General features: G+C 33.4%; 1 non-coding gene across 1 annotated transcript in view; it reads left to right on the top strand.

Moving 5' to 3' along the window:
• Positions 1-22,092, top strand: part of LOC115441055 — a 149,012-nt gene that overhangs the window by 32,432 nt on the left and 94,488 nt on the right. Inside the window, exons 2-3 of the transcript XR_005113069.1 lie at positions 12,792-13,743; positions 13,977-14,171. This is a non-coding gene — a transcript (uncharacterized LOC115441055). The remainder of the gene's footprint in view (positions 1-12,791; positions 13,744-13,976; positions 14,172-22,092) is intronic.

A 22,092-nucleotide genomic window follows, 5' to 3' on the forward strand; every position in this document is an offset into this window, starting at 1 on the left:
TAGCAACCCGGGTCCCAAAGGAACAACTCCAAATGTTCGTATATTCGAGACAGATACCGTATCCCAAACTATCAATAGAACGACTGGATTATTTTTAGTACTGATATTTTTTGCTATTTGCAATTTCGTCGACTCTTATTTGTCCAATATGGTGTAGAGGGCTTTATTCGGAATCCCGTTACTGAGAGATCTCTATAGTAAGTCCATCTTGAGCAAATATTTGATGTATTTCTTTTTGTCTGCAATTGAAAAAAAATATTGATGTAAACAGTTTTAAAGATCTATTAATATGTATTTAACAGTTTGTAAATATATTTGTTGTAAACATTATTTGATTTAAACACTGTCAAAGAAATCGAGTTTAATAAAAGTAATAAAAATATATCAAATATAATATCATGTTTAACATCCCAATCAGCAGATGTAACAAACATTTCACACACATCGATGTCATATCCGAGGTTAATGGAACTGTATGCTTACACCAAATACTTTCACGATATAAATATAAACAAACGACATCTTGTTACCGAAATATTTATAGCAATCAGCGTTCATAAAGAATATTCGTGTTCAAAGTCGTGGCCTCGCGTTCGGAAAAATAGTCTCCGTTGCAAATGTGAGCCACAGTCAAGGGCTTGTTTCCCGCTTAAAATAATGTATGCGGGCGTGAAAACATTAGGTGACGAATACACAATAATTAGCGGGAGAGCGACGCGTGGGCGAGATGTTATTTATCTTTTATCTGTTCTAGAAGTTTTTTTTAACTAAATATCGATGAGCGAGTTGCTCGCTTGAAGAAAAAGTCACGACTGCCCGTAAACAATAGCACTACTAACTTGATGATTTTATTACAAAACTATCTTTAATACTAATGTGGTCTTATTAAAACACAACAAAACACACAATAGACATTTATATCTGAATTATTAAATTATTACATTGATTACGAAGTCTTGAAAAATAAGTTCTTGCACTTGGTGTCCGTCGATGCCATAGCACCTTCCCAGGCAAATAAACTATTGTAACTAAGTCACCTATTAACAACTCTAACTGAGGCCTTATTATCTATGCTACAAGTTATTTTGACAGTGCGTATAAGCACGTAACGCAGCGTGTCGCGTTTAATAAAACAGAAATTGGCATACAGAATACCATTCCATGCTAATTTCACGAAGATAACGTAACGCGGTCGTGGTACGAACTTACACTGTTACACAGAATAAAGCCACCATCCAGTATACAGTTAACTTTACATTTGGCATTGGTATAAATTTGTTTGATTGTTCCCTATGCATTGATATGAATATTCATGATTGCGTAGTAAACGAAAAGAATAACAATTGTGGTTAGTTCCCCTGTTTTTGTTTGAATTCCAGAATAGAATGTCTTTTATATGATCTATTAACGTTAAACAATGAACTACATTTATTGTTTTGATAGCTTTTACACCTCAAGAGTTATTACACTCAAATGATCTATCTCTAATACATTTTGTGTGACGTTACAACCATAAAGCAGTATTTTTAAGACAATGGAAGTTTCCCTGAGTATAAAAATACTTGTAATCACACGCGCATAGAATAACTCGATTTTTTTTTATCCGAGTGCATGTGTTTGTGTTGTTTCTCACCCAAGTGTTTGGCTATTATTATGTCTTCCAATAATGATGTCAAAATATGTTCGAATGTTAACTATTTTAACAGTGACAATTAATATTTTAGTAAACGACCTAAATTGTTTACTGTTTTTCTTAACTAATTACAACTTTGTTAATGTACCATTTGGTTTTATTAAATCACCTAAAAATAAAATAATTAATACTAACTGTTGTTAAAAAGTCAAGAAAGATTTCGTGTGTTATGATTTTTGGAAAACAAATTTGACCAGATTTTTATTTAGTCCTCGGAATGATCTCTTCGTTTATTACGACATGGAACACAAACAAAGACATGAACTGATATATATTCATTTAAATAAGATTTTTACCAGAACTTTAATTCGAATCATAATCTATCAAGTAACGTAAAGAGCTTCTGTTTACAAAGCGGGCAGATGATATCACGTCAGTGTTCCAATACAGAGATGCCTAGACGGCATGTTCCCGTTGGAACGCCGCTCGCTTCGCAGAACATTATTGAATTGAACTCATTTTGTGCTCAACGGCATTTTGTTTCATTCCACCAATATATATAAATGTTACTTACATATCAAATGTAGAAACTGCTGGATTGATAATAATGTCGCCATTACGTTATTTAGTGGATCAAGTTTTGCGGAAAATGTGTATTTGAATTACATTTTTATTGCAGTTATTTATGCTGATAGAGAATTTTATACACACCACTTTTCATAGCATATTTGTTCTCTTATCTCAGCGATTCCCTACTTTTAAATATAGGTGTCATTTATTACTGACAGTATTATGTACTTGCTAAGTACTTCACGATATATGTATATAATTGGTTTATAAAATTTTATTATCCCTAAAAAAATAATACATACTATAGAAATTTAATCAAATGATATGGAAAATAATTGACATAATTACTGAACGAGACGATTCGAAGATCTCGTATAATGACGTGCTCTTGAATAATTAATTATAAACTGATCAATTAATTTTACTCTTATTTATTATTCTTGTACGTACTCTAAAACCATGATCAATTCTTATTTGCTTTACGTGAGGTATTAGTGTCGTTTATAATATCAGCCCTGTATTATATACTTGCCCACTGCTGAGCACGGGCCTCCTCTAACTACTGAGAGGGATTAGGCCTTAGTCCACCACGCTGGCCTAGTGCGGATTGGTAGAATTCACACACCTTCGAAATTCCTATAGAGAACTTCTCAGATGTGCAGGTTTCCTCACGATGTTGTCCTTCACCGTTAAAGCGAACGATAAATTCACAAAGAATACACACATGATTTTTTTTGAAAAGTCAGAGTTGTGTACCCTTGGGATTTGAACCTGCGGACATTCGTCTCGGCAGTCCGTTCCACAGCCAACTAGGCTATTGCCGCTTAATGTCGTTTAGCTTAGTGTCGTTTAGTAGTAATTATTATGTATTGCCATACCCATCGACAAGTTACTCCCGCGGATTATGTGCGTAATGATTTATAGGCAGTTATTGTTAGTCTGTATTGGTCTTGCTGAAATCATCTACCAGAATTAAAAACTTGATGATAACGTGGTATAGTAAGTTAACTTTTGCACTAACTTCTATGATAGTTTGTGGTGAAGCCGTTAGAAATTCTGAGTGCCATTAACATTTAATATTGATGTTTCTTTAAACAAAAACATTGTGCCTTTCTAATTAGCTGACATTTTAGCCAGGGCTTACGGGATATGATACTGTTCCCAAAGTGAAGCGATCATTGAATGATGGATGGGGCCCTAATGGATGTTGTCAACTGATTCGCATAATTTAGATGACCTGGATAGGTTTAATTAAGTTTGATATGTTTCTACCTATTTTCTGGTTTGTAAACGATTCGTTTTTCTTGGATATTCTACTATAGATTTCTCCTAAATATAAATATGAAATCTATTCTAATAAGTTTTATTTTGACTTAATAACATAATATTCCATTTACGGTAATTAATGTTTTCGTTTTTTCTACAGTTTATAAATTCCTGAGAGCAGCACACCAAATTCCAATTAAATGGCACAATCCACACCCAAATATATTCCAATTATATACTCCTATATCATCAATAAGCAATATTCCAGTAACACTTATATAGTTTCCATTATACTAATGAGAAGAGTGGTTTGATGACGCGGACATGCTATTGTGAAAGAGAGCTCTTGACCCTTTTATTCACTTCCGAATACCGGGCCACGGCTGCACTCGTTATCTCTATTAAGCCATTGCAAGTGCCTGCCGATTGAAAAAACAAACGATAAAAATATTATGAATATTTTAATTGTATCAGTTATGTAAATTAGTTCGTTAAATTTTGAATTAATGCATTGGACGAGTAGAATCATTGATGTTATGGTCTAATTGTCGTGTTGTGTAGAAATACGGTCCCGTTTGTATATCGAGAACCAAAATGTGATTTCCTCTCCGAAACATGAGACATTTTAAGTAATTAAATATAATATTCGTACTTAGGACAAACCGCAGATTTTATAACTTAAAAAAACAAGATTATTATTAATGTACATTCTAATTGGTAATTTATATATAACTAGGAGTTGCTCGCGACTTTGCCCGCATGAACAGCTTTTCCCGCTACAAAAGTCCTTAAAACAATGTGCACGTCAGCGCTATCTATTAAAAATATTAAATAAAAATATCATGATTAGCCCTGTGTGCAAATTACCAGGATATAAAAAACCTATGTGTCAATCCACGATATGGACTTCCAGTGTACTAAATTTCACCTGAATCCGTTCAACTATTTCTGCGTTTACTTCTAACAAACATGTAAACCTTTACCAAATCATCGCTCTTAGAATATTAGTAAGAGTAAGATGTGAGGAAAGATGCAACGTATAAGTGTCGCGACCTATCACGTTTGAGAGTAATATAGATCGCGCGGAAACGAGTGACCTCAATCCGAACTCTATCTTGCACATGAACACAAACTAATTAAACAATTACCAACTACGAGATATCTTGATTGATGGAGGTGCTTAATTATTAATAGCGATTTATACTCTAAATGAGATTTATATTATTTTCAATGATTAACATTCTTTAAAATAGATAAGCGTTAAGTTTTGAGTTTGTTTTTTGTCGAAAATAGCTAGTCAACAAATAAACTGATTTTAATAAGTAATTTATTATAATTTGCAGTATTGTAAAAAAAAACATGATATTTTTTTAAATTAGAACCATATTTTAAATCAGCGAAACATTTAAATATTTCACTCGGAAATGATTGTTTAAACATTTTTTAATATGTCTGTCCAATACGGCAGTGTCCAAATATGTTACAAAAAGTTATTTAAATTAAAAATCTGCAAATATTTCATTTGCAATTTTTATTGGTTTCTATTTTAGTGGCTCTATTCACAAAATGAAAAGTTATCTCGATGGAAAACTGGTATTGACCCTTACAAATCTGTAACTCGTAACAGTACGAATGTATCGAATGGGTGCGTGCACAGTGCGCAGTCCAAATAAACCTCCGAAACACTCGACGTGGAAAAATCGTGCAGTTCCAATTTTTATTTTTGCACCACTACCGAACATTTTACAATGACGATCGCTTTTATCTTGACCTACCTTTGCACCGACCAACGTCACGCATGACGTATGCTCTTAAAAAAGGGTCCAGGACTTAATGCATCTTGTCCATGACACTCTTATATTTTGGCGTGGTGTATTTTATATAATAATTAAGACTGTTTGTAAATCGTAAATCTAATATATTTATTTGAATAAAGTTATTTCGAAATTAACCTAATTAATTTTATCTCATTGACTCAAATTATTGGAGGTGAGGGAGTAAATATGCGATTTCACGGGGTGCAGTAGACGGCAGATAGGCGGCGACAGCATACAGCAATACTTTGCAGTAATAACTTGTATGAATCCGATTCTTACATACAATTGCAACTGTCCTGCTGCAATTGCCGTCACATGTCGTCGCCTTTTGTTACTACCGTCTGCTATATGCTGCGCCCCGGGAAATCACACGTAAACAGTGAAAACAAAGATTGAGAATGTAGCTAAGTTAACAAACATGCATTTTTTCCTCTTTCTGACCTAATACTAATTACTAAATTATGCTACTAATGTAACCACTTTGAAAGTAGATACATCTGGTTATTCAAGAAAATTCGAGATGTCTGAGATATAATACCGTACTTGATTTTACAACGTAGGTATACCTACTGACATTGCATCCGAATGGCTTTACAAAATGGTAAAAATAGAAAGTCAACCTTTCATTCTATATCGTAAAAACAATACTCCTAAAACAATGTCTTCTAGGAATAACGTAATGGAAAGCTTTATTACAGGCTCAATGGATTTGCTGGGCGTGCATTGCACTAACAACTCTATAGGTAGTTCAGGTGCGGTAGGAGAAAATTAACTATCGTAGAGACCCTAACTTGCATTTTTCCATTCGTAACTTTGTTAAATCTCTATTCGCTGTCAAAGCGTTCTAAATTTTTGCTAATTAAATATCGATATAATCACATTAGTAAGAGTTTGTAATCTTTACTTACAACGACTATCAGAGACCTTATAATTCTTCACATAAGTCTATAACTAACAAGTTATTTCCATTCTTTCTTTTTTGTTTATATAGACATTAAAATAAAACTATTTTTGACGACTTTATCGAGGTTTATATTAAAATTAAAAAAAATGCGACAAAATTTGCAAAAATAGTTTTATTTTAATGATTAACATTGGCGTAAACATAAGAAATTATTATTTTATATTAACGTCAACGATTATAGAAAGGTATCTTGTCTAACAATGCCGAAGGCTGAATTTTTCCGAAAGGATACCTCACTCAAACATAGCTACTAATATATATAAACGCGGTCCACAAATCTGTCTAGTTATAATTCGATTTTAAATGAATTACGAAAGGGCAGCCTAAATCGAGTCATATGAACCTTACGCCATTGTTGTCTATAACAACTCTGATCGTTTATAAACTACTCTCGAAAGTCCTCCAAAACTCAAATAATTTCCCAAAAAAAAATTCTACAGCAATTTCATCTCGCAGTTTCGTCTCGATTACCACTAACATGTCCAACTTTTATTGAAACTGGAACACGCGAATTGTATTGTGAAATACAAACACGAAACTGGACAATGCTTGACCTTTCAGCGGAATTTAATAATTTTTGGTGTTAGTTTACTGTTTTCATATAACCACTACTATAGTATACTTATTTTATTGTAATATATTTATGAATACATGAAATTAGTTTTGATTGCTTGTCATAACACAGCTTATGTCGAGATGGCCACCTAGTTGTCGCGGTTCGGACATAGAAATTAAATTAATTACTTAATGGTTTTCTTCTTTTTTTTTTGTTGTGTATATATAATACGGATATGTACCGCGACATTAAATTATACTTTCTTTCTTTTCTTTTTCTCTCTCACTATAAGCTGATGTCTCATTATAAAGCTTTGATGTATTTTAAGAATACTTATTTATAACTAGGTTTTGTTGACGATTTCGACCTCGTTAATACTCCGTCCCCAAACATAAAGCACTCAGAAGTGATGTAGTTTCCTAATAGGATAAAAATGTTTCAATTCAGTTACGTAGTTTATTATAAACAAACTTTTCTCTTTATTATATTAATTCACATAGATTCTATTATATAATTGCTAGGTTACCAACTATACCTATTATTTGTTTTACATAAATCTGAATTGGACTTTGAAGTACTCTAAAGTTTAAAATTGTACTCTAAATTAAGAAGCTTGAACAAATCAAATGTTTTTTTTAAATTTTGGCTCCTGTAACCACAAAGTAATTTAAGTTTAGCGGTCTTATGTTTTTTTAATCCTTAAAAATGAACACCCTTAATTTAACTGTGAAGATGCAATTAAACAAATCGGCAAAACAATGGCGGCTGTGAGAGAATGTCGACATCGTTTAGTGTGTAAAGTTTAGACTGCTGTCAGGTGCAAAGTTGTAACTCGTAACTTTGCCGTGCTAGACTTGAGTTATGCTCAGTTTAGCCAGTGCCAAAAATTTAATTAAGGTTCAGAGGTGGGTTAACTGAGGATTGGAGAAACTCGGATTCTCGATACACTGTAATGAATTTGCCTACTACTATAAACCGGGCAAAAACATCATTTTAATAGCACGTTATTTTGGCTTACGAAACCAATCTTACTAATTTAATCTACAGATTATTTGATCCATCAATATTTACACAATACAAAAAAAAACATAAAGAAAAAAATCTTATTTTAGGAATTCTAGGAAAAATGTGATACTGTGGGCACTGCCCGTCTTACGTTAGTATCTTACTTACTATGGCCTCCCGAAACAAATAGTTACTTATTTATTAGAAAATGGGATGGAAATTGGATTTTCACATTCCGAAGCGGACTCGTATCGAGCGCCTCAGAATAAAAAAGGATGCTCTTCCGTAATTGATTATTGTGAAACATTATTATGCCTATATTAAATATATTTTTTTATACCTGACTGACTAGGCATTGATCACTGCTTCGCCTGCATGAAGACCCTTTCCCACAAAAGTCCCTAAAATACAGAAACGATTTATAGCGCCATCTGTACGACACCAGCACCATCTATACAAAAAACTCGATTATTTTCCAGAGAAAATTACCGGGAAAAAGTAGCATGTGTGATAATCTAGAAATACGATGTACCCGGGTAACAAATGTCATCAAAATTCGTTCAGTTATTTCCGTGTTTACGCACAACAAACATCCCACGTTTTCTAAGTTACAAGTGTATCGCATTGGTAAAACTTATAATATATGTACGCATACAAAGCTATGTAATAAATGCCATATAACAGAATATGAATTTCAAGAAATTATATTAATCTAGACACTTGTTAAATCTTACATTAGTCTGTCTACTCAGAATGAACCAAGTTGGTACCATTAAAATATTCCGCATGCCCCGTCCATTGGATATACGAGCATTCTTATCAAAAAGATGGGCTTTATTTAATTATAATAGGAAGATAGTAGCATCACGGATATCTTTTAAAAGTAATTGAAACGCTGTGAATGCTTTGGATATTCTGACCTTTCGGCTTAATTCGAATAAAATGTTTAATATTGTTAATCTTGACAGCTAGTTTCTAAAAGATTTCTTCATTCTGTTTATTTGAATACAGAAAGCTAAGTACCCACTGGTGCTGTAGGAAGAAATCTATTTTTTTAAAATCTAGCTATTGTATTGTTTAATTTGACATTTACAGACAAAAATCGGGTGTAAATTACAATTGTGGATAGAAATTCATAATTACTCGATTACCATTTTCTAACCTCATTAATATTAATTTGCAAGCCCGGGTACCGATACTATTCTAAATGAAAATCGCGTGATATAACGAATTAAGATATGTAACGTTTCATTGATTTTTGATTTTATAACGTAAAATAGTATCTATAAATATGAAGAGAATATTGTCAAGAAAACTTTACTACGATGGCGAAATCCAAATATTCGAATACGAAATATCAGAAGGTAATTCCGTTTACTCTTCTTTAAAACAATTTTCATGTTTTCTACAACGATTAGTGTTCTTAGTTGGCTTGAGGCGGTCTTCAGAAATCCGCCCATAACATTAACTTATAAGGAATCCGGATATAAGAAACCTGAAATTCCATCGGTCGAAATCTCGGAACTTATAAATAAGATTTTCATGCATTTTTATAAATGTACACAACAATTGACCATTGATTTGTTCACTAATATTATTGGAACTGTTTTAATTACAATTATAAAAAAATCACCTTAACATGGATTTGTACATATTCCGTTAGCACTAGGCAAGAAGCCAATTCGCATTCGTTGAACTCGGTGCCGGTGTAGAATCATATTTATTTACGTAAGAGCTTTTAAAATGTACCACTAAGTGGCACATAATGTTGTTTTCCTCGTAGGTTATCCCTTATAATATAGTTTCTCCGTGAAGGCATTTTAAAGATACATTACATTTATTTTTTACCACTGAATTATGAGACTAGAAAGCCACCGTATACTATAGACAAGGAAAGCCAATTATTATTTTTATCATTGCATTATGTATTAAATACCAATTATAAATAATAATTATGGAACCAGGAACTTTGAATGACAAAGCACTGCGTGATACTTTACTGGGCTCCGTAGGGTAAATAATGCTAGTAGGTGTATTATTTATCTTTTAGATTCAATTATATCTATAAATATGTACCAATAGAATTAAATAACTCTTGCAAATTATTCGTAGAACTTAAAATAACGATGAAAGTTATATTAAAGTAATATAATGTGCGTTCGTATTGACAAATATTACTAAACTAGTTAAAACTGACAAACAAGATCTTTGTATTTGTTTTAAGTAAATATTTATTCTAAACAGCTGAAATATTGTATTCGTAATCACTAATTAGATAATAAATTTAAAGATCCGCTCACTATTTTATCATAAAAACGAGCAAAACACATGTATTATCTAATATTGCATTAAATCGCCTGTGGCTCTTTGATGTGAAAACATGTCATAATATCGTAATTTAATAATTTTCCGCTTATTAAAATACTTATATGAAGGGTAATAAAATTATAAAATGTTTAAAATTCGTCTAGACAATAATGGTATTATTTTTTTTAGCTAGCTCAAATAAACTGGTATGTTAATGAATCTTTGTAAAATCGCCGCGTTGTAGAAATTTTGAGAGCTACTCCTGGGCTTAGGGTCCCTCAGCTATTGTGGCAGCACTTGACCCGCTTGTCTCCGCGCCCCCTAGTTTACACTTCAACTAACCTATATACTTGCATTTATTTTGCAAGTTTTACATAAAAAATGTCTTAGTCATCCTTATACCAAGTGTTTAAATATTTTCGAACTAATTTGTAATACTATATTACTGTTCGTTTGGAAATGTCTAAGGGAGATATATGTTCGCCAGTGGAATTCATGAGCTTGATGAGGATTATATTAGAGATTATTTGAAGATTGGTGGTGTTTGCAGTTGTCAATTGTATTAATATTAATGTTAATATACTTCTATATTTACAGAAAACTATTTTTCTATACTTACATGAATATTATGACTATTATGGTGATTATTTCGCTCAAAAATTTCCAACTACGTACGAACCTTACAAAACTGATTAAAAAGTATTCCTCACACAGCTGCGTCTTGTCAGATACATACTTTTCTTAATGCTGTTTTACTTTTATAAGACTAAAAACCCACGCAATTGCAGTTGAAAGCAGCTTATCACGCTGGCGTTCACAAAGGAGTTTTCATACTCAGTTTGAAAGACTTGAATTAAATATCATATACAGTACAACCCAGACGAATTTCTCGTGTCGTCGTCAAAAGTAATCCAGTATTTCAGGGGTTTTAACTATGACGACATTCGTTCGGGTCAAATCTCCAATTCCAAATGAAATTTATATAAAGCCTTACAACCCCTTTAATCTGAAACTTCCAATGTTCCTCTGGCGCGCTTCAAATTGATCATTACATTCAATAATGGAGGTGTTTACTGTACACGGTTCTGCATCTTTTCTCATGAAACTTGATATTCTTTTGTGAGTTAATAAATGTGTATTCGATTACATTGTTAACTTTCCGTAATTTTCAAATGGAGCAAATTGTCGTCGACTGTTCTTTCATTTTTATATTCAGAGTTTTGAAACATGGGACAGCGCTATAAATAATTTTTGTTTAAGAGCTTAAATATAAAATACTTTACTAACAACATGTAGCTGTATGGGAAAAATATAACTTATTTTATTTCTGGAGGGATTGCAATTTACTTATTCTTTGAATTATTGTTTGAAGCTATGTAAGCTTTAGTTTCTTGCCAGATAAACAGTTCTACTGTTCCGCAAATTTATTTAAGGCGATACCTCAAGGTCCATTTTCATACATTTTGTTTCACCTTTAATCTGGGTAACTAAACAAGTATTGGCAAGTAAAGAATTTAAATTCACGTCTAGTTAGTGATTAGTTCTCGCAGTTGAAAGAAAAACGTAAAAATAATTAATAATCATGGATATTTCGGCCTTTAAAATTTAATATGACGAAATTTTAAAGGCAGAAATATCCATGATTATTAATTATTTTTACGTTTTTCTTTCAACTGCGAGAACTAATCACTAACTAGACGTGAATTTAAATTCTTTACTTGCCAATACTTGTTTAGTTACCCAGATTAAAGGTGAAACAAAATGTATGAAAATGGACCTTGAGGTATCGCCTTAAGACTAGTTCTATATGTGTGTCTAATATCATATAAATCCATTTGAAACGGCATTTTGCTGGAGTTAGGTTATATTTTATATCCGCCCGAAATGTGACCATCGCACACTAGGTATTAAAATCCACCATTGCGGTCCCCGTGAGTGTGTCGAGTTCCGGAATCAGCCTGTGTATATTCGGTTCGTACAGACCGACAAAATTTGGAAAACAGGCATTCATCTCTTGTCTGTCAATATTCTATCTGGTCTTTAATGCGCTTACCACTAGATGCAGTAGGGTAAATTTTTCGTGCCCATATACAATAAAAAATGTATTAACTTGTATCAATGAACCAAACGCAAACATTCAGGGGCCTTATTCTCTATCCCGCACGTTATTTTGACAGTGCGTAACAAGCACGTTTAGTACTATAGAAATTTGGCTTACAGAATACCATTCCACACACATTTCTCGAAGATAACATGACACGGCCGCGTTACGCGTTTACACTATCATACAGAATAAGGGCCAAGGTTTATGTTATATTGTTGATTTTGGATCTAATAAAGACTTAACGGTTACCTACTCGGAGCAAAAATTTATATATTAGGATTTAAAATATTGTGCAACATACCAATTAATATTTGCGGATATTAGTTTATATTTTATTTCCTTAAACATTTTGATAAACTTGAATTATATTTAAGTGTGTGTACCCAATAATCAATATAGAGAATAATGAATATATCAGCCCTATATTACATACTTACCCATTACAGGGCAGGGCCTCTTAGACTCATTAGTAAAAGTAATTACATTTTTCGTCGAAGCCAATGCTTATCAAATTATTACATTAATGTAAAACATAGCACAATATTAATAAATAATTATTTTTTGTCTAGGATGAAGACTTGTTCGGGGCTGACATTACGTGAAGAATCTTTCTCCTTACTGCTAGTCATGGCTCAATACCTTTCCTGTAAAACATTCCTTAGTCGTTCTTCCACGTGTGTAGTCTGCGGAAAATAACATCTATATTAAAAACATTCCACTACCTTGATTGTCTTAATTGTCCGAGTAGTGTAATTTATTTTGTTTTTGGGAGTTACAAAGCTGATAGTGTCCGCCAGTCGAGGGTAGAGGAAGTGAGCTCGAGTAACGCGCGGTAACCTCTTCGGAGGGCGCGAGACGCCTGCGCGATGCGGTCTCGCCAGGGATGTACGTAATATATCCTGCGGATGAAGTAGTTTCCCTGACATACAGCTCGCACTCGCTGCCCCGGCCACGGCAGCGGCCTACGCTCGACGTGCTCTTCGGGCCGCTGCCGCCCGCGCCGACCAGCGCACATTCCCCGCCCTTAGCCCCCACCCTCGTTTGCGGCAACTCTCTCAAAACGGCGCCCCCGGAGCCTGCGGAGCGCGCGCCGGCATCGCCGACGCCGTCGCTCGAGCGCTCGGCCAAGCTGCGCGAGCGCACCAAGAACAAATTGTTTAAAAAATTAGGCCGCCACGAGAATAATGAATTCGGCAAAATTGTTAGAACTCCCGCCCCCGACGAATTTGAGCTACCCGCCCCTTTACCCACCCCCGGCGTTTTCAAGGAAGAATATATTTGATCGCGACTTCGATGCACTTTTCGAAGTGGCCAGCACACCCCAGTTCGGAGCGAACATACGCGTCACCACTCCAGAACCAGATCGTCGCTCCGACGTTTCAGCAATACATTTCCCTTCTCCCGCGGAGTCAGCACACAGCCTTCCTCCGCGGCCCAACTCTGAACCCACACCCTCGCCTGCGACCTCTGCCCGTACCTCCACGCCATCGACGCCCACGCCTCAACGATCGTCCTTTGAAGGTTTAGAGTAAAAGTGTGGAGTTGAGTTGGCCTGATCAATAACTAACCGAGAGTGCTGCAGTCATTAAGCATGATACTTGACACTTTGTAATGTAATTCATTACTGGAATGTTACCACGTCTACGGTTTCCTCTAACATGTTTGATTTTGTTTTTGGTTTTATTAATATTTAAACAACAATTTGATTTTTATATGCGGGTATTTAATACTTATATAAGATTTCATTTTGGCAGGATCAAATTCAAAACCGAAGAAAGTTAGTTTCTTCCGCAAGCTCAGTCGATCGAAAGAAGCAACGACTTCGCGTCCACCTGCGCCCACCATGCAGCAGCCGTCGGTCGAAATGGCGCTGCGAGAACTAACACACCCTGCGCATAATGATCAACTCAAAAACCAACAACAAGTCACTTTCAAGTTAGTTAAAACAGGTAAGTGCATAATGTTACTTATTTATTTATACTAGAAAACAATTTTAACGAAGTCTACAGGTTTTGTAATCTTTATAAAGAATTCGCGTTAGATTAGATACCTACCTCTTTACCCTTTTCGTATGATTTATGAGGTAAATACTCTAATTGTGTTTACATTTGTTTACTCATATACAAAATTTTTACATGACTCAATTCTAAAATCTATCGCCTTATGACAAATGTTATTCCTAAAGTCTAGTAAAATATGCAGATATACTGTAGTAACAAGTTAGAACCCGGTCCCTTTTTTATTTCCTAGTTCAAAATCGAACAATGTGAATCTTTCTCGAACATTGCTAACACAAAAGAATTTCATTGTAGTCTTTGTCGACGTAGTAAAAAACGTCACATCAAGCCAAGCTTCAGCATCGGCTGAAATAATTTGGTGCCCTCAATGGCTCTGCCCTATTCTTTTTTCTATTTCAATCGAATCGATTCTCGTACCTGCAATACGTATAGGTTGTTGAAACAATCATACCTTTAGAACGAATTTCAGCGTGTTGTTTTAAACGCCTGGTTTTGACGTGCACGCAACGTAAGCTTTGTGTGTTTATTATCACTGATATGTATTTTACATACACGGTATTCAACTGTTAATCAACAAAAAGACAATAAATACCTTTTGACGTCGGCACATATTATCTTAAATTTTTTAACTCAATATATAATATAAGGAATAAATTTTCAATAACGCTGATGCCAATTGTTTATTGATGTATAACCAGAAATGTCAACGCTAATTTCGAAAGATAATCTTAATTTCATACGTTATTTTGCGCATTATTTGACGCTTCTAGCGCCATTGATTTTAGTATTAATAAAGGCAAAAGAAGAATGTGTGAAGTTACCTTTGAGGGGAATATTTGAGGAAGATGAAAATCGTTATAAGAGCGAAAGTTCCTATAACGACTATTACTGAGACATTGATAGTTTGTTATGTAAACAGCTGAAGTTTATCTATTCACAACTGACGGTCAATTCCTCATTAAAGTTCAACAGAAATATTCTACCTATATATAGTTTAGGTTTAGACAGGTACGTATATCGAAAACCAAATATTTACCAATTTATCCAAGTGAAAATGATAGTATTACGTACCTACATGCAAAATTCAAGTAAAATGGTCATCAAGATAATAAAGGCGGAGCACAGTTCGTCAGATTATACATTACATGTTAATTTACTTCGTAAGCTTCGTGCGACATAACTGCACGTGTTGGTCAAATCTCGTTTCAGCGATGCAATTTAAAGAGCCGCTGAGCACGGGTGTTGGCACTGGATTACCCTGTTACCGCAAAGAGCAAAACACTTTGTGCCCCGTCCGCTTTTTGGTACCGTATTTTCTATTTAATGATGTTGTCAATCTGTCCCCGTAAATGAAGGCAAAAGCTAACCTAAACCATCGGATTAGCAGCGAAAATAAACCAATAACAATGAAGATTGTCCTTATTCATTTTCTTGTTTCTAATAAAATATCACTTTTAAATTTTACAAAACATAATCTTACGAACGTTGTTAGATTATATTATCATATTATAATGTTATCAAAAAAATTATTTCCCAGGATTCCATCAAAACCGTATTGAGAATTGCGCGTGGAATAAAAGATCTCCTTTTTACTTCCACGCAAAATTTCTTTGTTCAAAGTTTGCCTTTCGAATTAACAATCAAGCTATTCCACTTTTTGTCTTTTCCCACAGTGTCTGCACTTCGGTTATTTCCCTCCTAATTAAATATTTGCATTGCGGGACCAGTGTAATTTAAAGAAGCTGGGTTCGGAAGTAATGTACATTAGATAATGCTGCATTTATATATTGTACGTAGAACTAATTTGATACAATGTTTCCCTAGACTAAACAATGCGGCTGCCAACTAGTAAATGTGAAGGGAAGAACTGATGTTTTAGTATTCTGTGGTATAATTAAATTGGTATTTTGCATAACTGGTCTAAGCAAAATTCATTTGATTATTTACAAATCATATTTATGCCGTATTATAATTTCCTTGAACGAAAGCGGATGCCTTGAACTATTTATAAGACCTCCCAAACATTATTAACTATCTGCAGTTCAACGCCGTACATTTTTAAAGGTTCCATAAAACGTTTTCAGTCGACAGCCTGACAGAAAAGACGTCGTTACTTGGGGATCTATTAACAAAACATTAATTAATACTATTTTTGGTATTGGAATTTCCGACTACTGCGTGTAATTTTAGACGTTAATTAGAACTTTATCGTAGCTTAAATAAACCTGATTAAATTCGTTTTAAGAGTTTGGTTTTTTTCTACCCAATAAGCATCCCTTATTTTATACAGGAAATACTATAAATAAGAAGTAATTTGTCATATAAAAATTCAACAATCAAACACAATTTACTAATAATGAAATCGCTGTTTCATCTGTGGCCTAAATAATTTTGCAGACGAAGAGAAGCCACTATTGCTCCAGTTTTAAAATTGTACTTTAATTTGGGAACGGTTAAAATAGTTTCGATTAATCCTCTCTACCGTATTCTTTATTTCGCTTACCTACTATTACCAGGTTCTAATATATTTTATGTACAAACTGAGTTATATCTGTTTTTTTTTCATTGATAATTTCCTATTAATCCACCACGGGGAACCATGAATTATTGTCTTTTCCATTTTTGACTTGCGTGAAAATTTTAAAAATAATTTTGTAACATAAGTAAGAATCCCTACCTTGTGATAGCGGGTCAGTGATTTGTAAGTGAACGCAATAATAAATTTAGATTAAATAATAAAAGTAAGTTATAAACCAGTTACTAATTAGGACTCGTTGTGTTATAGCAAGAAGTGAAAGTTGATTTGACATTAGGGCGTATTATCATAACGCCTTAATTAATCTTATTAGGACTCAAATAACGCTCTGTTCACAGGTTCGTACTGGGAATTATTTTATAAATTTAGCAGAGAAGCTATCGTTCTATTAACTATTTGTTATGTTGTTTAAATAATATTGACACGATTTGATAATTATCGATCAATTGCTATGAGATGTATCGGTTATCGGACATTAATTTAATTATAAACATTTTACTACGTATAACTTATGTAATTATTATTTACAAAATTTTAAATACATATTCTGCAAGGAACTAAGTATAATTTTGTTCATAATTGTATATTATTAATCACCTTTATCGCAGTACAGTCTTTACACGTTTGTTTGCAAAGAAAGCGTGCTGAAGTGTACTGCAAACATTTATAACCGCAGTATGTAGAGATCGTGTTTCACACGCCATGTTAAATGAAGTTAGTGTTGTACCAACAACGTCAGTTCAGACAATGCATTCCGTTTTTATCAAATGTTTGTGTTTAATAAGTTAAAGTTTGCTTGGTAACATGTTATATTTACTTCTATTTATTTTTATTTACAAACGTTATTGTGATTATAAATATAATCATATATTAAAGACGTGCAAAACCGCGACAGTGTTTCAAGCCATATTTGTATTATTTTAATAGGAAAGCTAAAAATCGTGTCACTAATTAGGCCTTGAATGAAGCCTAAAGTAGCTAATCTAATATAATATCAGCTGTCTGTCTGCTCATAATAATGTATAATATTTTATGTGTATTGTGAATCATACTCAGTGTAATTAGTGTAGTGAATAAAATTCAGTAATGTATATCAGATACAAACATTAAATAGGTTGATATCTGAGAATAAGCCAACAATGGTATAAAGAAGGGCTTTAATAGAAGGCTTCGTAAGATTTATATGCATCCATCTGAGTAAGTCTGTTGAAAATCTATAGGTTTTTAGGCCATCCAATTATTGCTGTCAGTGTTAGTATTAAATCAAAGTAAGAAAAAATAGCACTCTACATAATCTTGCCAATCTTTTTATAATTAACATTAGTACAGTTCAGTATAAATTATAATACTGAATATTGAAGAATAATCTTCTAAATTTATTTTATTATTTAATAAATTTGGAAACTAGGGTGCCCGCCTAAAAGACCTTTGCTGAGATAAAAGGACGACTGAGGATTTCTGGAAGGAGTTGCCTGTATCCAAAACATGGTCAATCTATATATACTCCTTATTCATCTGGCCAGCGGTTTTTGGGTTTTCTTGTACCAAACATTTATAAGTAGAAATATCAAACATCTGACTTTCGGATTTATAGTACGATTTAGCGTACATTTTCTGTTTAGTGCTTATATAATTAGTAATGCAATTGGAAATAGCAGAATCTCATGTCATATTATGTCTGTGGAAATACGCTCGGCGGTTCCACGGCCCACATCAGCGGTTTCCCAAACAGCTGAACGCTTATTTATCTTTCCCAAATCCTCGCTAGAACGGATTATGTATTTACTAAAGATGTTTAATACTGTTTCGTCTCTTTACTTAATACGGTATAAGCTAGTTATAAAACCGGTAAATGGTGATTTTATACTAAAATACCTTTTTTCGAGAGTAGGTTAGGTGATCAGGAGTATGATTTTTTTACCGACGATATGTGAAATAAGGTGGTGTGAAAGACTTTCTGAGATAACACACAATAACCTTTAAATTTTACAATTAAAATATTTACGAACACATTCTACATGCTCCAGTAAGTAGGTATCTAAATACTCGTCGATTGCAATAAAAAATGTTTTGATTGCTTGTTCTAATCGTTATAATGTATTTTTGTCGCCAGTTACATAATTTAATTCTGACTCACAATTTTATTATTTGCTTTCGTTTTCATAGGAGGGACTAAGCCGCGCCTAAGCCTAAAATAATTGAATCTCAAAATGGATTTTCGACCTCGCACGTTCATATAATATTCAATGGGGTTTTGTGATTTATTACGAACTCCGAACAACTTTGTAACTTATTATATTTTATAAAGATTTAAGGCTCCGTATTCCCTTTAAGATGATTGTAAGAGATTCTAATATAACATGTTACGAGAGATATATTTCGTCAATATTTCTAATATTTAAAACTATCATTGCACTACTTAAAAATTATAATATATTAAAAACCTAAAATATAAGGTGTTTATTAAATTTAACAAGCACTTTAGGTGTTTAGCTACTAGCAAACCTACTGCGACTGACCATAAAATACTATCACTTCACTTATCACAATATACATACAATATATTCACTCCTAATCACAACAACCACAACGCAATATATGCAAAATAAAAAATAAGCAATATAAATGCTCGTAAAAAACCTATGTGCACTATATTGTATTATTTCACTTCAAGGAAAAGGTCAATTAAAATAAAAAAAATATAACATAAAGCATTCATAGTTGAAGAATTAAAAGTGTATCAACCGAGGCTGATTATATAAAATACATTAATTATGATGAAACACAGCCAACTGTGTCTAACTGGCTCAAACACGGAAATTTAATTACGACGCGACAGTTTACTACGACTATTTAAATGCTGACATTGAATTCGGGCCTATTTCACACTCAACCTCTTACGTTTTATTCTAAAACGATAGTTCTTTATATTCCAGTACTTACTTTAAAATTTAAATATCTATGTAGTAAAATCATAGTTAAAATGGATCCCCTATCAGGCTTTTTATCTCTTTTATTCTTGGGCCCTCTGTGGAAAATTACATCAATTATCTTGGATTACTGTAGTATAATTACTTTTAAATGGACATATTTCGTGAGGCCGTAAAAGCTTCGTTATTAAATAAAAGGGTCATTTTATTCACTCATTCCCGAGCGAGCAGACTGTGTGGGTTTAAAGTGTATTCTAAAAAGTCAATAAAATGGTTAACATGTGGACTAAAGTAAAATACCAAATAAATTTATTACAGCGAAGGATCAGATACACTTGTGCAAACTTAACTGTTCACGGTCCTAATTTTCTGGCCCGTAAAGATGTCCATATTGTCTATAGAGTCATATACTCGATAATTTACATTCAAATATGGGTTGCGGCAGTAGCCACAATTCGGAAATACTACAACCATTATCAAGAGAACACGACACGTTTCACAACACGCAACGACTATCTAGATTGGAACACAACATTCGCCTCGGTGACAGTTTGCGAGATCGCTAACCTGGAAAAAATTTGGACGATAAACGCGATGTATGAGAAACAACACATAGATAAATTCGATCGATTCATTGGTGATATAGCATTCTACAGCGGAACATGCTACAACTGTCTTTCCACGTGTCAAGATGATCTTGTTTGCCCTACAAACTACTCCCAATTGACCTCAATGTACAGAACACCTTGCAAAGATTTGTTTATAAGTTGCAAATGGAACGGGGAACCTTTAAATTGCTGCGAACATTTTAAACCATTGCAGACGGAATACGGGAAATGTTTTTCAATAAACAACAAGCATATCGACGGTAAACGAACTGAATTTGTCACATCATCGAACAGGCGCGAATCGGAAATTTTAGAAATAACTTTGTCGCAAGATTACGAAGCGTTTCTGCATTCAGTTGAAGATATACCATTCTGGAATATGGAATACGATCGAAGAATTAGAGTGATGTACGGTTCTAAAGCAACTATGATATTCTCTATTATAGACGTAGTCAATGAACCAGAAGTGTCTTTAATTATACCAGAAATACGTCAATGTAGGTTTTCAAACGAAATTCCGCATAATCTGTTGGCTTACAATTTCTACAGTTATTCTGTCTGCATTACACAATGCCGAATAGACGCACAGTTAAATCTATGCAATTGTACTCATCATTTGTCAGCGAGTCACTATAAAGACCGTTTCTGTGACTTAGAAGGGTTAAAGTGTTTGACAAAGCACTATAAGACTCTCAGTAAACTCCATATTCCCGGGACCAATGAATCTGCTTTGGACTGCGATTGTTTGCCATCATGTACGGAACCGGATTACAATGTGATTGCGAAGAAGTTGATTGAACCAGAAAAGGAACTAAGAGCAAGACCCACTAAATTTATATTGGGTAATAGACCGTATCAAAAGCTAACACGTCAAGTAGCGCGCACCACACTGGATCTCGTTGTGGCTATGGGCAGTTGTTTCGGACTTTATTTTGGTGGTTCCTTGCTTTCCATAGCCGAGTTAGTTTATTATCTGTGTTTTAAACGTTGGAAATATTCTAAAGGGAATTAAATAAAAAGAATGTACTTAAATACAGGTATAACATTACAAATGCTATTTAAAGTTTTAGAACGTTCTTTGCTTTTTAACATATTTGCTAAAAGTGTTATCTTTAATGAACTCGATGGATGTAAGTCGAATATTTTTTCTAGTTCAAAATTACTCATGAGTTATGACTGACCACAATACTTACCCATCTCGTAAAAATAACTGCAACCATGATGAGGATTTTTGTAGAATTGCTTACTTACCATAGCGAAAAACAAGCTTTTAATAAGTCCAATAAAACGAAAATATATTTTTATATTTATTAAGATAATTATTAAAGTAACATACGAATTAAACAGTGCATAACATGTAACATCAGTCGCTTCAAGAAAACTCATTACATAGAAATAGTTACAATGTTCTGAATACAACTCTAAATTTTTTCTCACTGTTGAAGACATTTACATTTAGGCTATTCGTAATGAATATTCATAGCTCGAGGGACACCGAACACAAAAAATGTAAATGCTATGAGCTTACCTGTTTTAACGTGAGTGAAGTTTTCTTTGAACATTATGCTTTAGTTACTTTTTATTTCTGCATAAACGTAAAACAATACGCCGCGCAGATTTATTTATATTGGTAAAAACGTTTTTATTTTATTTAACTTTTAAAATAAGATTGTGGCAATAATATGTATTTTTGAACACTTTCTAATTATACCCTATATTATTTATAACGCTTGTTTAATTAAATATAAAAACAATATAAAATTAACTTATTATACTTC

Source organism: Manduca sexta, chromosome 26 (genome assembly GCF_014839805.1).
Source record: "Manduca sexta isolate Smith_Timp_Sample1 chromosome 26, JHU_Msex_v1.0, whole genome shotgun sequence".
NCBI classification, from domain to species: Eukaryota; Metazoa; Arthropoda; class Insecta; order Lepidoptera; family Sphingidae; genus Manduca; species Manduca sexta.